This window comes from Micropterus salmoides, unplaced genomic scaffold (assembly GCF_014851395.1).
Source record: "Micropterus salmoides isolate LMB-PRFRI ecotype aquatic unplaced genomic scaffold, ASM1485139v1 Ms_hic_scaffold_5, whole genome shotgun sequence".
Lineage (NCBI taxonomy): Eukaryota > Metazoa > Chordata > Actinopteri > Centrarchiformes > Centrarchidae > Micropterus > Micropterus salmoides.
The window spans coordinates 29,389,881-29,404,688 of NW_024044237.1; the positions used below are offsets into that span (position 1 = coordinate 29,389,881).

Genomic DNA, 14,808 nt, shown 5'->3' on the forward strand with positions numbered 1-14,808 from the left:
TGTTAATGACTATAATAACAATAATAACAATAGGACTAGTAACAATAATTGTAGCAGAGGGTGTTGAGCAGGAACACGGGGGCAGCAGGTGACTCGCAACCACAGATCCAGACTCAACTGCTCCAGAGCCAGAAACACCTGCAGGAAGTGATAGGAGGAGAGATAATCATTAGCTACAACACCTGCGTGATCTTACTGTATGTGAAATGGGTATTTTTGCATATGTGTGCTTTGGATTTGTCCATAAGTCAGCTCAAGTGTCATGCCAAAACTGGTTTGAATATTTTGGAAACCGTGGAAAAGCCATGTGTGACTTTCAGCACCATTAAGTGCGATTTGGTCAAATAGCAACTACATAACTTAAAGGGAAAATCGAAATGTTACCTAACTCATTACCATCTTAAAAATGTATTTTCAGTATTTTACATTTGCCTAAAGTCTGCAGGAAATTATAAAAGGTTTGCAAAACAAGCATAAATCCAATTTCACAGAATGAACATTTCATCTAAAGCCAGGTTACTTTAGTTTCACTTCCTCTGACTCTGTTCACTGTGTACGTTGGGCCGCTTCACGAGCTCATCAGCCTTATTAGCTGCACCTGTGGCCTCTCAGCTTCGCGCCTGCTCACTCCACCCTGTATAGGCTACATGCATATGCGTTTAATCAGAAGTCTCTCCCGACTGAAGTAATGGTTCTTATTTTTACATTCATCATGCTTTTAAATTCATAAATATACCATAAGAAAGCCTCCGACCATAAATGAGTGGATGCCTGTGTGGAGCTAAACTTGAGTTAAGTTAGCAGACAACTCCGACCAACTCATAAGAAACTCCACTAACGTTAGCTGAACAAATATCTAACTTGCTGTTTACATTTACAGTCAGACGGTTTATTTACTTCACTGCTACCGCCTCCCTCTGATTATGGATGTTTGACTGCTGAACTTCAACTTGGAAATTGGGATTTTCAGTTCCTGGTGTCTGTGTGCGCATTTGGACCATGACGCCTCTCCCCATGAGACACCACCAGGGACCACTGCTGAACTTCAACAAGCTAAGTAATTGCAGCTTTTGTTACTTATTGTCAGTTGATGTCTTGGCTGTGTTCATTTGAGTTTGTGTGCTGTTATGCAGCTGCTGACACTGCTGGCTTTTTCATTGCTTTTCAGAAAGGCATTTTGTCAATATATTCTAGCTGTTAATTTCTGTTTGGATGCTGCTGCTTCTTGCTATTTGTGCATGTTTGCGTAGCTGTATTAATTATGAACGAGACTTCTTTATTGTGGCTAAGCTCATTGTTCATTGGTGGTTGTTTGGCAGGTGTGTTATGATCCTTTCTTGCAGTTTGTTTACAGAGTGGAATTATGGATACCCATATATGAGTGTTATGGGCACAATTGTCTCTGCATATTTTATTATTATGGTTATCATCACTATTAGTTTGAGGGATTGATCTCTTGCACAGGCTAATATTATACTGTTTATTGGCTTTTAGGATGTAGACATGACTGTTGTCTTGCACACAGCACATTCATAAAAATATTTTCATGTATAATATTGGCTTCCTTTCCAAAATGCTATGTCACACATAGCATATAGACCACATTTTCACCAAACTTCATATTCAGCTTCAATATTCGATTGGTCCATCTTGTTTCACTAGATAAACACATTCCTAGTAATGTGCAGATGTTACATTGGGGAATGATCACAAATTAGTTGGTGTCCAGCCCATAAGTAGTAGCCTAGCTGTCATCAGGCTCTATATGTAACATGATGTTAAATGGAAATTATTATTGTCACTGCCTAATTGATGGCGGGAAGTGATGAAGTCAGAGCCTGAATCAGCCCTAGAAATATAACTAAACTATGTTATATGGCTTGTATTTAAAATGCAACCTTCTTCTTCAAATAATATATTTGTCTGTGCTAGTGATACGGTGTGCTGTTTATGGACAGTCAGATAAAATATGTGCAGATGAAAGTTCTAATGGCATAAGAAATAATGAAAACAAGCATAGATACATTTATTTATTTTTTTTACCGTAGCCCTACTTTAATGGACAGCTACTAATGCACATAAACATATATACACATTCTGTTCTGTATGTTAGTGAAGAAGACATGGCTTTTCATTATCTCAGTTTCTATATGCTATTTTATATATAATCTGTTTTACCCTGGCTGTAAGTAAATAAATAAATAAATATATTAATGAGTTATTCGGTAGGTTTCACTACTAATACTGCTGCTTTAGCATGCTCTGTGAAGTACTTGAATACATATTTTCCTCCTCATGATGGTTAACATTTATACATGTACAATTGTAGGTAGGTAGGAAGGAGTATATTTCAGTACCCATGTGCTCTTTGTTTATTCTATGCTTTGTTGAAGGTTCCTAGCATGTTTACTGCTTCAGTGGCCCAGATGGAATCAGGGAAGTTGTATCTAATGAACAGATCATTATCACACATTAGCTTAAAGAAAATCCGATTTTGACTGGGAGCATGGGAAGATGGATGTGATTACATGGTTGGTCGCCATCATGGTGGTTGTTCCCGTTAGGGTTAGTGCTCCTTAAAAGCCGTTTACTCTTGCATCCCTTAAATGCCAGTCATGTTTAGCTGCAGGTATTCATGTTGGAATCACGGATGTCATGTGACCTCTCATACAGCAGGGGGAAGTGGAAGGCTGATAACAGCATCTACACTACAGCCCACCCATTTCCCCTCTGCTGTCGCTGGAGAGCAGCCAATCAGCTGCTTGATATTAGTATTCCTGTATCCTGCCTTGTGTTATTTTCACCAGCTGCCCACTAAATATCTGAATCGACATGTGCATTTAAATGGTGTCCACTTGAGTTATCTTGAGCCATTATCATCTAGACAGCCGCTTCCACACATTAACTGAACAGAAAGTATCACATTCACAGCATGATCATCCGAATGAGTTATGCCTGATTTTCTGATGATGTGAGGTTGTGAAATGTTAAGGAGTTTAACTTGGCCTGTAATAATAGTACTACAACAAAATTACGAATACCTAAATATTAATTAGATAAAACTGAATGACAGGAAGAAAGCACGGAAGGAAAGATTAAATACATATATGTCCTCTAGCAAAAATTAATGAAGTACTTGCACAGCTACTTTTCCCATTTATCTTTACATCAGAAAGGACTCAGGTAGGTCTGAGTCTGACAAATGGATCAGATAAAAAGATGACATGATTGCATGAGCAGCTTTGTCACTCAAATCTGTAAAATGAATCAGCACGTAGCAGCAATTTTCCAGATCTGCTGAAATTCATTTAGTGATGCTAAATGTTCAGTTACAGTAAAAAAAAAAAACAAAAAAAAAAACAACAACTAGCAGGCTAGGTTCTGTACATTTACACAAGGTTTTATCTTTTGGACTATTTAAAGGGATAAAGCGAAGAGGAAGGTGGTTACTGTTTATTGTTGCGAGCACCCTCACAGCAAAATACAGGCTTTGGAGCACCCTGCAATGTTGTCCTGCGATCATAACCAATAACAGGTGAAATTCCAGTGACTCTTTCAGCAGTCCTCCTACTGAGCACTCTCAAAATTAGAAAAAAAAAAAAAAACATTTGGAAGTTAAAATGGCCTTATATTAGCTGTTGCAGCAGTGAACACCCTGCAGCTCTTAGCATAATGAGGAAAACATCATTAAACATGGCTGCAACTGTTTATGGAGCTGCAGTGTTTTTCAGTCGAACACTCCATATTATTACATGACACAATCAGTACTCAGAAAAAATAACACCGTATGATTAGATATCCTCCAGATGAATTATGCTGATGTAACTGGTAACCTTCTTGACAGCAAAATTGAAAAATTTACCAAAATGTTGCTTATTGTTTTATGATTTACAACTTCTTGTTTAATGTATTCTTGTACTAAACAAGACTGCACAGTAATATCATGCTGGGTTCTGGACAGACAATTAATGTTAAGTCATGTCACATTTCTCTGCAGTCATTTAAAAACAGCAACTCACTGTTTTGTTCACAGGCCACTCTGCCTAAGCATTGTGTTTATATTCTGCTGTGCATAATTTACATCCAGGATGTATTGTGTTGCAGCTTACAGGTTATTTACATGATCAATAATCTTACGATTGTTTTTATTGTTTGCCCGCCCCAATTTTGTAAAGCCCACTTTGCTGGCTTATAATTTGCATTTTTGTCCAGGCAATAAAAAAACAGTTCAAACTCCAAAGACACATAAAATTTACAATAGATAAGAAAAGCAGCAACTTTGCCACATATCGTGTTTGTGTTCAACAGCTAACTTTAACTTTCAAACTAGTGCAGCAATTAATGACATATCATTGATTAAACTGCTGATTGTTTTCTTGATAACTTTTTTTGATTTTCATTTTTAAAAATGGCATTGATATTTTTGATTTTTCAGAATTCATTCATGGTCCTGTAGAAGTGTCTGGTATCAGCATATTGTTTGTTTAATGGGTTGGTAGAATGGTAGAATGGTAGAATGTGGTTGTGTTAGATTTTGTGCTAGTTTGTAGACACTTGACTCCAGCATGACCTGAATTGGCAGTAGATCATTAGCAGGAATTTGTCTTACTGTTTCTGCAAGGTAAAAGCCTTGTAAATCGTGTTTTGAAGATTTTCATGTTTCACCTCCAAATGAAGGCTTGAATGTACGGGTTCAGAAAAAAATGTAACCCCTAGGGTGTTCTGCACTTAAAATGTAGACCATCTAAATAAGCTAAAATTGCATGAAGGCCAAGCTTCCTACAAAGTTGACATTTTGGAGATGCAGCCAGTATCCCTGTATAGTGAAATGACACCCCAAATGGCCTGTTAACTTATAGTGGTAAATACTTTAGACAAAGTATTTCCTATAAATCCAACTGCATGTAAACCAAATGACAGCTCTTTAAAATGTTCTCACATTCCTCTTTACTGCATCAATAAATCCATTGGAGTGAGGAGCACGTTTCTACTCTTCACTCATTAACAGTCAATAGGATGCAGCTGTTAAAATAGATTGTATTGACAGGGATGGTGTGACTTCAATTCCTTATCAAATAATGGAATGGATAAATAAAAACAATGAAATGATGACAGTGATGGGACTCAGTCTGCTGTGAAGTATGTTGTTTTGAATGGATGATTGTTTTAGCTCTAAAGTGATGAAAATGGTGCAGTGAACATGCCAAATCTAGTGTTTTCAGAAGACTTTTGCTGGACTGAAGTGTTTCGGTTTCAAATGGATGACTTTACATTGAAAAACATTTGGCATCTGTTGGTTTCTGCATCTCAAGGTCAGTTCGGAAAAACAAAATGTCCTAATGGCAGGAAAGAGCGTAGGTCCTTGACTCTGTCCTGATATTCTGTTTCAATGCTCAGTGTCAATTGTTTTGTGTCCCCCTCATCAAAGTCTAAATTACAGTACCAATGCCAACATCTGCTACTTCTATAACCCCCACCTTAACATCACTAGTCAGAGACACAACAAACAGCAGTAATGTGTCTCTAAAATGTCAGGAAGGCTCAAATTAAACCTGATCCACTGGGCGTTTAAAGATTGTGTGGAACAGTGTTTAGACTGTATAAAAGAAGTGCACTTAGACACTGTGACGTCACCTATTGGTTTGTGGAATAATGTTTTGAAGCCTCAAGCTTAGCATTTTGGTGTTATGAATTATCAATTTTTAAACCTGCTGTCTCCCCCATCTGACAGTGACTAATTACACAATACTAATTACACACTAACACTGTCGACATGCAGTTTTTTCCCCCATAGGATTTTGTTTGACTGTGGTGGATGGACCTTGGATCCTCTTAAGTGGGCATGGGGCATGGACGAAAATATTATGCATTTTAAAGTTAAATGCGTCAATCTGGTATACTTTGAGCAAAATTAAGAGGCTAGATCAATAAAGAACTTTGTGCTGTAAACAATTAAATTATAAACACATTCAGGGTTTTCCCTAATGTTTCTGGAGAGCTTGGGTACTGTGATTGTGGGAGTTAGGAGTCTTCTCCGAAGAACATGTGATGTTATTTGACTTAAAATTAAGGATTTTAACGTAACTTTAGAAAATTATCATTACAATATTTATAAAAAAAGTAATATGCTCACTGATGAAAGTTTGCAAGATCCAACCTTCCCAACTGTTCACATTTTTGCGAGTGATTGCACTGTGTGCCATTAAATACAAAAAAAATCACTAACATTGGTTAAACAAGGTTTATAGTGAAGGGATTTGAAATGTGATTTGCTCATCCCCCCCCTAACCAGCTGTACGTTGCGTATCGTTACCCACCCATGTCAGTTTTTTTTTTGTCTTAGCATTTTCAAAGTATTTTCACATTTTGTATTTTAAATATAACAAAATGTCGTTTCTAGTGCAGCAACAGTAAAGTTTGTAACAGCCAATCCAATATATTCACTCAACAACATTTTACTGGAAACAAATCTAAAATGTCAGCAAAATAAATAATATTCCTGACATCAAAGTACTGAGATAAGTTCAGAAAGAATGAAGAACACAGACATCAGTCAGTGTCAGTCCCTTCTCCTGTGTGCGGGTGTGTGTGTGTGGCTGATGTGTTTTGATTTAACCATTTCACTGGAGATAAATCTGGTCCTTTTTCTGTGGGCATATATGTACTAGAAGTTACTATCCATTGCGAGGAAAAATAGTCAGATGTAATAATGGGCTCTAAATAAGCTACTTGGCTAACTCACCAATGTACTGACTCCTGAAGCCATCGGGTAGAGATGGGAGCAGTATGATCAGGTTGTGGGGTTTCCTAATTCCAGTGGCCAGCTGTTACTTCAGGTCTTTAATCTGCCAATTTAATTGATTGAAGATATCTACTTCTACAATATAATGTATAGATTAAATATTTTTAATATGCATTGCATAAATTGATTTGATCTGGGAGCCACTTGTGGGCAGGAAAACACCACAACAAGCTGAAAAACACAACTTATTGCTTTTTAAAGTTGTATGAACCTGCAGCATTGGGTGACAGTTCTCTGTGGATCTGTCGGACTCAAATACACGGTCATTTGAGCAATTGTTCATAAAAGAATATTGATTTTTGCAGCTTTCATTTAAAAGATACTGATAAGTACTACTATTAGTATTACTAGCACAGACATATTAGCAGAAAAAAATTCAACTCCATGGTGGAATGCTAAAATCACTTTTGCCATCTCTAACATACATTTAAAATCCACAAAAATGCCAAAGGGTAAATTGGGATACAATGGGAGAATATGAAGACATTGTTATGCATCTCTGCAGCCAGGTAAGTATATTTCTGACCCAATTTTAAAAACCTAGTCACAATCCATACAGCTGTTAACAGCTATGGGCTTCTTTAGATACACGTTTTTATCATGTGATGAAATTAAATGCAGCCAGCTTCTGCTATGGTTAATTGGTTGCCATGTTTCAAAAAGGGTAATACATTTGAACCATTTGGGCTTCTGTCCATAACAGCAGGAGACTGTGGTCTTGTTTAAGACGGTAGCATATAGAAGCCAGCGTTAAATCTTGCCACCACCCTTGGAAAGACAGACAATCCTAAATATGATGTGGTACCTTTCCAGCACAATTGTGATTCCGCCAGACCCCCACTGAGCATAACAATGTACAAATACACAATAGAAAAAAACACCACACGCTGCCAGTGTAGGTGCAGGCATGTGGAAAAAAACATGTCTTATCTTGACTGCTGCTATCAGCTGTGTCCACTATAAGGGAGGTAAATTACACAGAGAATGTGTATAAAAGCCCATTAGTTCTTAATTGGTTTTCTTTGCATTTACCTTAGTCTGACCAGCTGACAGCGTCCCTGTGGCTATAGCTTGCATGTTTTTCCCCTAGTTTATTTGTTTTTCTGGATAAAGGAGAGCAGTCATGGTTCATTAGTAGAATATTGAGAAAACTCCCTTGGCAGGTTCCTTGCTTACTGTATTTCATAGTTCAATCAAAGAGCTACCACTGGAGCTGAGAGCAGTTTGAGAAAATGAACACAGTAGACGCTTATCTTAAAGTGGAAATAGACACGTTTGCTTTAACTTATCATTATGAAGTATAAATGTGTTAATTAGTTAAATTGCACAATGAAATGGCTAGTGAATGACACCATCAGCGTTTAGATTGCTTCCCTATATAGTAAGCACCACTTTGACTATGCAATTCTGTCTGCCGCTGGGTACGATCTTCCAAGAAAATTAAGGCTTGATTTACAATATGTCAACCATTGCGTAACCAGAAGAGGATAGCACTTTTTTGTTTTCCCCAGTAGCTGTTGGTAACAATTCCCAGGTAGTGAAAATTGCAGAATGTGGAAAAACCACAGTAACTGTGGAAATTACTGGCAAAGAAAGAGTCTCGTTGTCTGTTACCATTCTAAGTTTAGGAGCTTCAAAATTCATGTACTTTAAACACATTGGACCAGATTCCTCAAGACAAAGGCCCTAGATTCAAAATTATACTATATATGTCAACACTTATCCATTTTTTATTTGTTCCAGTATATTTCATGCAAAATGAAATGTAAAAGAAAAATTACATCTGAGAAAGTAAAAACAAATCTGTTTTCAAATAAAAATGAGATACTATATACTCAAATACAACAATGATATTTAAATATCGAGGTGAATTGATGACTCTAGGTCAGTAGGTATAAATATGAGCATGAATGGTTGTTTGTCTCTGTGTCAGCCCTGTCCAGTGTGTACCCTACCTTTCGCCCAATGTCAGCTAGGATCGGTTCCAGCGCCTCATGGCGCTGTAAAGGATAAATGGTTATTGATAATGGATGGATGGATAGATGCTGCACACTTGATTGAATTTGTCCCATTTGCTTTGTCTACTGACTTTAATTCACTTAAGTTTTCTCATGTAATATTTCTGTTAAACAGATATGGCACATTATTTTCTTTTTTCTTTTCTTCTTACTTTTGTAAGGGTTATAGCTGTCTCTGCAATATGAGTGTGGGGTCAGCACCCCAACACAATAACGGAAACTGTACAGAAAGGTATGTTTATATTGTGATAGTTGTCCTTTCTCTGGTTGTATTTGATTATTGTGGGCAACGTTGCAATTCAGTATTGTACCTTTTTGTATTGCACCATTTTAACAGGATATTGATTTTATTTATTTTTATTTATTTAATCTGATGGATTTGCTAAACAGACACCTTTTGGTTATTTTATCCATAAACAAGGTCTCAATTGAACTTCCTGACAATTTACTAGCCTGTACCACAATATACAGGTGCATCGCCCAAAAACATTAATATTGTGGGAACGTTCCTTGTGAGCACCAGAACCAGACTGAGAGATTAAAGGCTCAGGAAACCTTTGTCGGTGTTTTGAGTTAATTAGCTGATTACAGCTGTTCTCAGGTTGACATTTCTGTATTATAAATTCTTTGTTCTAAAATTCTAATAAATTTGAAGTTTTAAAATCCATGAACTTTAAGCCATAATCAATTAATTAAAACAAAAAAGACTTGAAATATTCTACTTTGTGTAATGAATCTAGAATATATAAAAGTTTAACTTTTTGAATGAAATGACGGAAGAAAATGAACTTTTCCACCTTTTTTATTCAGTTTTTTTAAGATGCACTTGTATATCGATATTGTGATATAAAATGATACCACAACAAATTAGTTTATCCACATCACCCACTCCTACTTGGAGAGGTCACCACAGAGACAAACCCATCATTGTACTATCCAATTTGAAAAAGTTAAAGGAAAAGATAACCTCAAAAAAATACACTGCATACATACCTCAACTTCTGCAGCAAAACTATAAATGCACAAAATCACAGGTGCAGTGGGCACAGATGCTAGTGGAACCAAGGAATGTGGCGCTTGTAAATTTCATCTAATATACCTGTACACAACATACCCACATAAAATAAGCCTTTTTCTGTTTTTGACTCTTTGTAAACTTTGACATTACCTGCAGACCATTACTATACAGCTGTGCGGTTATGGTTTGTGGGTCTCTTTAACAGAAAACCATTGGTAATCATAGTTAAAAATATCTGTTTTCAACTTAACTATGGAATACAACTTTACAGCCACATCAATTCTAGAGCAAACTCATTTGTTGCTGCTCGTCATATTGATTAAAATGCAATTGATCCAGGCTCTTTCTTGCATTTCACAAAGCAACTGTTTGAAAAGACCACAAAGATATCTATAGAAAGCTAAGATGTGGCTTTTGATTGATGTTTGTGTATCAGTTGTCCATTAATGGAATTTCAAGCTGGGAATAGATCTGAGCTCATTACAGCTATCTGAATCTTGGCATCAGATGCTAGTCTGATCAGTCTACAGTGGCTGCTACATGAGCAAAAACATTTTTCTTTGTAAACAAAGGTCCTTGGAATTTTAGTTATATGGCTTATTAAGTTTTTATGTGCTTGTTAGTTATACTACTTAATGTAAAAAGAAACACTAGCCTATATTACACTAAATGTTCAAAGGGTTAAGTGATCTACAATTGTATCCATCTGTTTATGCATTTTAGTGGCCTGTAACTGTTGATATTCCAGTGAGCGGAGAGTATTTGTTTTGATAAAAGCAGCCTTGGTCAGAAAGTAACATCACACCTTGTGAAGTGAGAGTTATTGGTATTGATCAGCAACCCCCTTCAGGTATATTACAGTCAGTTTGTGCTCTGGTGCAGTGAATATCAAACGCATTGCCCTTTGAAAAAAATTTAATGGAATCTGTGACTTCATTGATTTAAGGTATTATATGTCTGATCTTAAATATTTACTTTTACTTTACGTTTGAATCCCAGTAAAACTGTGCATACAATGATGCATTTCATCTCATAACTTAAGTCTTCAAACAAAACATAATCTAACCAAGCTATACTGACAAGTACTATAACAAGTTGTTTTTTATGCTATTAGTTATACATTTTCACTGTTTCGCTGTTTTAAGTAAGGGATTTATTCTGTAAGTTCATTATTGAGTCCAAAATCCATATTTAATTTACGGTAACAACAGAATTTGAGCAACACTGAATAGTCACATTTTCATATTTAGTGTGCAGTTTTTCTTACAAAGACTTAAAGGGAAAATTATTTATCAAAATCGATCAACTAATGAATTATGGGCTTGTTTACATACATTTATATATGGAATGGAGAAGCAACATCCCTGTCACAAAAGTGGCACAGGGCAAAGAACCAAATGTAGTACAACAGTTTCTCTTTGAAATCCCTTGTTTCCCACCCCCCAGCCCATTTCCCCCTTACATGATGAACCAAGGCAGTGCATCAGTGCAACAGACGCAAACATTATATTTGCATAAGTTTCTATATGAAGGATTCACAATATTAGATTATTGCCAGCATATCCATATTTGGTAACAATTACATGCAAAAAAAATTTTTTGACCCAGCTCTTAGGCCACGACAAAAAAAGGAAATCCACATTAATGATATACATAAACTTGTGTGAAATGCAACTAAACCAAACAGTAGAAAACATGTGGTGCCGGGAGGGAGGGAGGGAGAGAGGGTGAGAGCGAGAGAGGCAATGGGGCCAACTCCTAAATGCATTCTAGATGGACTAAGCACGTACACCAAGTTGCACTAATACATTCTCTGTCTACCAGGAGCTATATGGAGACATAAAACACAAACCACAGCCCACGGCAAGACAAATGTACAGGCCACAGCAGAGCCAGAGGGACATGCCCAGTGTTGCCATTACATACAACAATGTTGTACCACCAGAGTGCCAATATATTTCCATAACATTTCTCAATTATCAATATCAGTATTGGTAGGTGTAGGTTGGGCTATAGAAATCCATTTCCCCACGGGGTTAAATTTGTTAGTTTATCTAATCAGACAGAAACTCAAACAGAAAACTTTACTTTATTTGGAAATAAGAAACACAAGTGGGCTTTTTGGTCCTGTGGTCTAAATGGGGGCATCTCCTGTGAACCATTGCTAATGAGCTCCTCAACATAAGTAATGCCCAACATTAAAAGTGTCTCACAAAAATGTCAAAACAGGCGTTGGCTCCAACATGCAAAATTGGCCGCCCATAGCTTGGTGGTTTGTTTTGCAAAGTGGCAAGTGGGGGTCCACCCGATGAGGAGTGTGGGTAATTAGCCACTGGGGCAGCAGCTGAAAGTCACGGTCTCCCTCAAAGCTGTCGTCTGTTGCATGCTGATAACATTGACATGTCCTCCTCTCGCGCCACATTCTGCTGCATGCCAGATGATGCGAGGGGAGCAGAGAGGAATAGAAACTTACAGAAAAGAAAGGATGCTGAGGAAGACAGTGACAGATGAAGAGAAGGGCTGACCTTCACTCATTAGTGAAGTGACCTTCTATAATCGATGAGTGGTGCAATTGAAGGCACTGAGACCCAGCTGACCACACTCTGGCTTCTGATAGAGACAGCTTGAAGAGGATGGCTCAGAGGGTCGTTATGACAAATTTTGGCTGTATTTTTTTTCTCCACTATCATCGCTGAGACATTTTTTGAATGTCTCAACTGCAACTTTGCTATTGTGTTGTATGAATAATGGAATAAGGCAGATGTGAGTGATATTGGATAAAGTACTAATACAAATTGTGAATTGGATATGAATTGTGAAAGTAAAACATTATCTTTATTTTCATGACAATGAATATTGAATGAATGAATATTCATCTCTTCAGGATCCTCATTATGTTCATTTCTCTACACTGGACTCTCCAACAAACTAACCAGAAGGCAGTAGTGTCTGACCATGACACACTCTTGATATTACTACAGCAGTTGGGCAAAGTAATGAAAATACATGAAAATACACTTGGTTTGTTTTATTCCTCTGGTATCGAGATGTTGATCAGCTTGTTGGGTAACACCGGACCTGGTTAGACATCACCAGGGGTCTAAACAGAGTTTAATAAAATGGTTCTCACTGAATCTGTAGAGTATAAAAACTCTATTCTGTGTTTGGGTAATATATCCGTCTCAATTCAGAGTTTCAGTGTAGTGTTATTAAATGCCTGAAATTCAACATTCTTAAAAGCTACCGCAAATATGAACAACTCTTAACATGGACAGCACAAACTACTATGATTGTGACAATAAATGCTGGCTAACATTAGCTTGAACTTGTTACGATAATAGCTGACAACAAGCCCGTCAAGCTCACTTAATAAAGTAAAGTAAAGTGGCCTATGGGCAAGGCAATTATGACGCTGTTTTTTTTTTTTTTTGGTATGAAGCAAAGCTTGAATACCAACTCAACTACCGAACAGCATGTTAGTCCATCAGAAGATGCTGATTGTCAAGGTTAGAGACAGTGGGTCATATATTTATTAATATATATATATTAAAGCTTGAATATAGATTGAAGCTGTATAGAAGCATCACTTTGGCATCTCACACAAGTTTTAGGTAACTCATTAGCTGTAACATTTGCTGAAGAGGTCTATAAGGGTCCTCTTATAGACATCACATAAACTTCACCCAGTGTCAGATGCGCAACTGGGACCTGACTCTGACAGGGTCCAGGGTGCAAAATTAGCACCAGCCAATTGCTGGTAAAATGGCTGATTTGAATGGACCTGCTTCTGCTACTCACGTGGTGCTTCATTAGGGGGCATGCTTCAGCTGATGTGCTTGTCAGATGGTATGAATATCAGTATGTCCCACTATTCTTGGTCTAGGTAGGCTTTCTTTTTAAAGTCTGTTGAGACAACTCTGTGATAAAGGTTCTAAATGCATTACCTGAATGAATTTGAATGACAATTAAGTGGTTTGACTGCTTTTGTCCTTTGGTTCAGAATGACACTTTGGAGCTCTGCTACGACAGATGAACATATCACAGTATCAACCGGGAGCTTGCGAGCTGAAGGGGAGGAATATTTTCACAGGCAACCACAGTAGAGGAGGTCGATCAGACAGGTTAGGCAATATTATATGCAGCTGGCCGGAGGGACCTGGACTCAGATGTTGAGTGATCCTGTGTGTGGCAGTATTAAGTGGGTTTTGGATTCACTTTTAAATTGCCCTGGAGGATGCCTTCAAGGGATGTTTCATATGATGCTACCTGGGGCGCAGAACATGCCAGGACTGCCACTAACCAAAGCACTCTCCCATCGAAAACCTTACCTGCAGCTGCAGACACAGCTCCGATCTGTGTAATGAGCAACTGATCGATCTATTCAGCCTCTCTCGTGTTGGGTTTCTGCATCATTGGGCTGCTCTGTGTTATGTGGAATATCAACCAAGTATGTCAACAGGAAGAACTTTAATGAGGTCGGAAAAGCCGGACTGAATCGAGGCATTACAACAATTCCAGTGACCTATTAGAGTTTTGAATTCTGGTGGTATTTTGTTTGTCTCTAGAGGTGGCAGAGTGTAGTTGGAGATGTAATTTGACACCAGGGATCTGAATCTATTGACCTCACCCTGTCAAGACATTGATATTTTAACTATGGAAAGAAGGGCTGGCGGTGAAAGTATGCTGTTTTTTCACTTAATAAAGTCTTAAGCTGATGGTAATTGTTCAAACCCACACAGTCAACTTTTCTTGTTCTTTCTCAAGCCTCACAAAAGTATTTTGTATGCCAAAGGGGAAGAAAGAAAGGGAGTGTAAAGAAAAAAGAAGATGAGGACAAACGAGAGAGAATCTGAGAGAATTAAAAGGAGTAAAAGATAAAGATTACAAATGCATTGTTTAGATAATGTTAGGAAAACAGACAAAGGGAGAGAGGCAGGCAGGCATGTCTGGTAACCAGGTAGACCTAAGGG

At 37.5% G+C, this 14,808-nt stretch overlaps 1 long non-coding RNA gene across 1 annotated transcript; it reads left to right on the forward strand.

The window, feature by feature from the left end:
• Positions 1 to 607: 607 nt before the first annotated feature.
• Positions 608 to 14,570, forward strand: LOC119888883. The gene is made up of 3 exons (XR_005441968.1): positions 608 to 685; positions 881 to 1,057; positions 13,839 to 14,570. It is a non-coding gene; the product is annotated as an uncharacterized LOC119888883 (long non-coding RNA).
• The last annotated feature ends 238 nt before the right edge of the window (positions 14,571 to 14,808 follow it).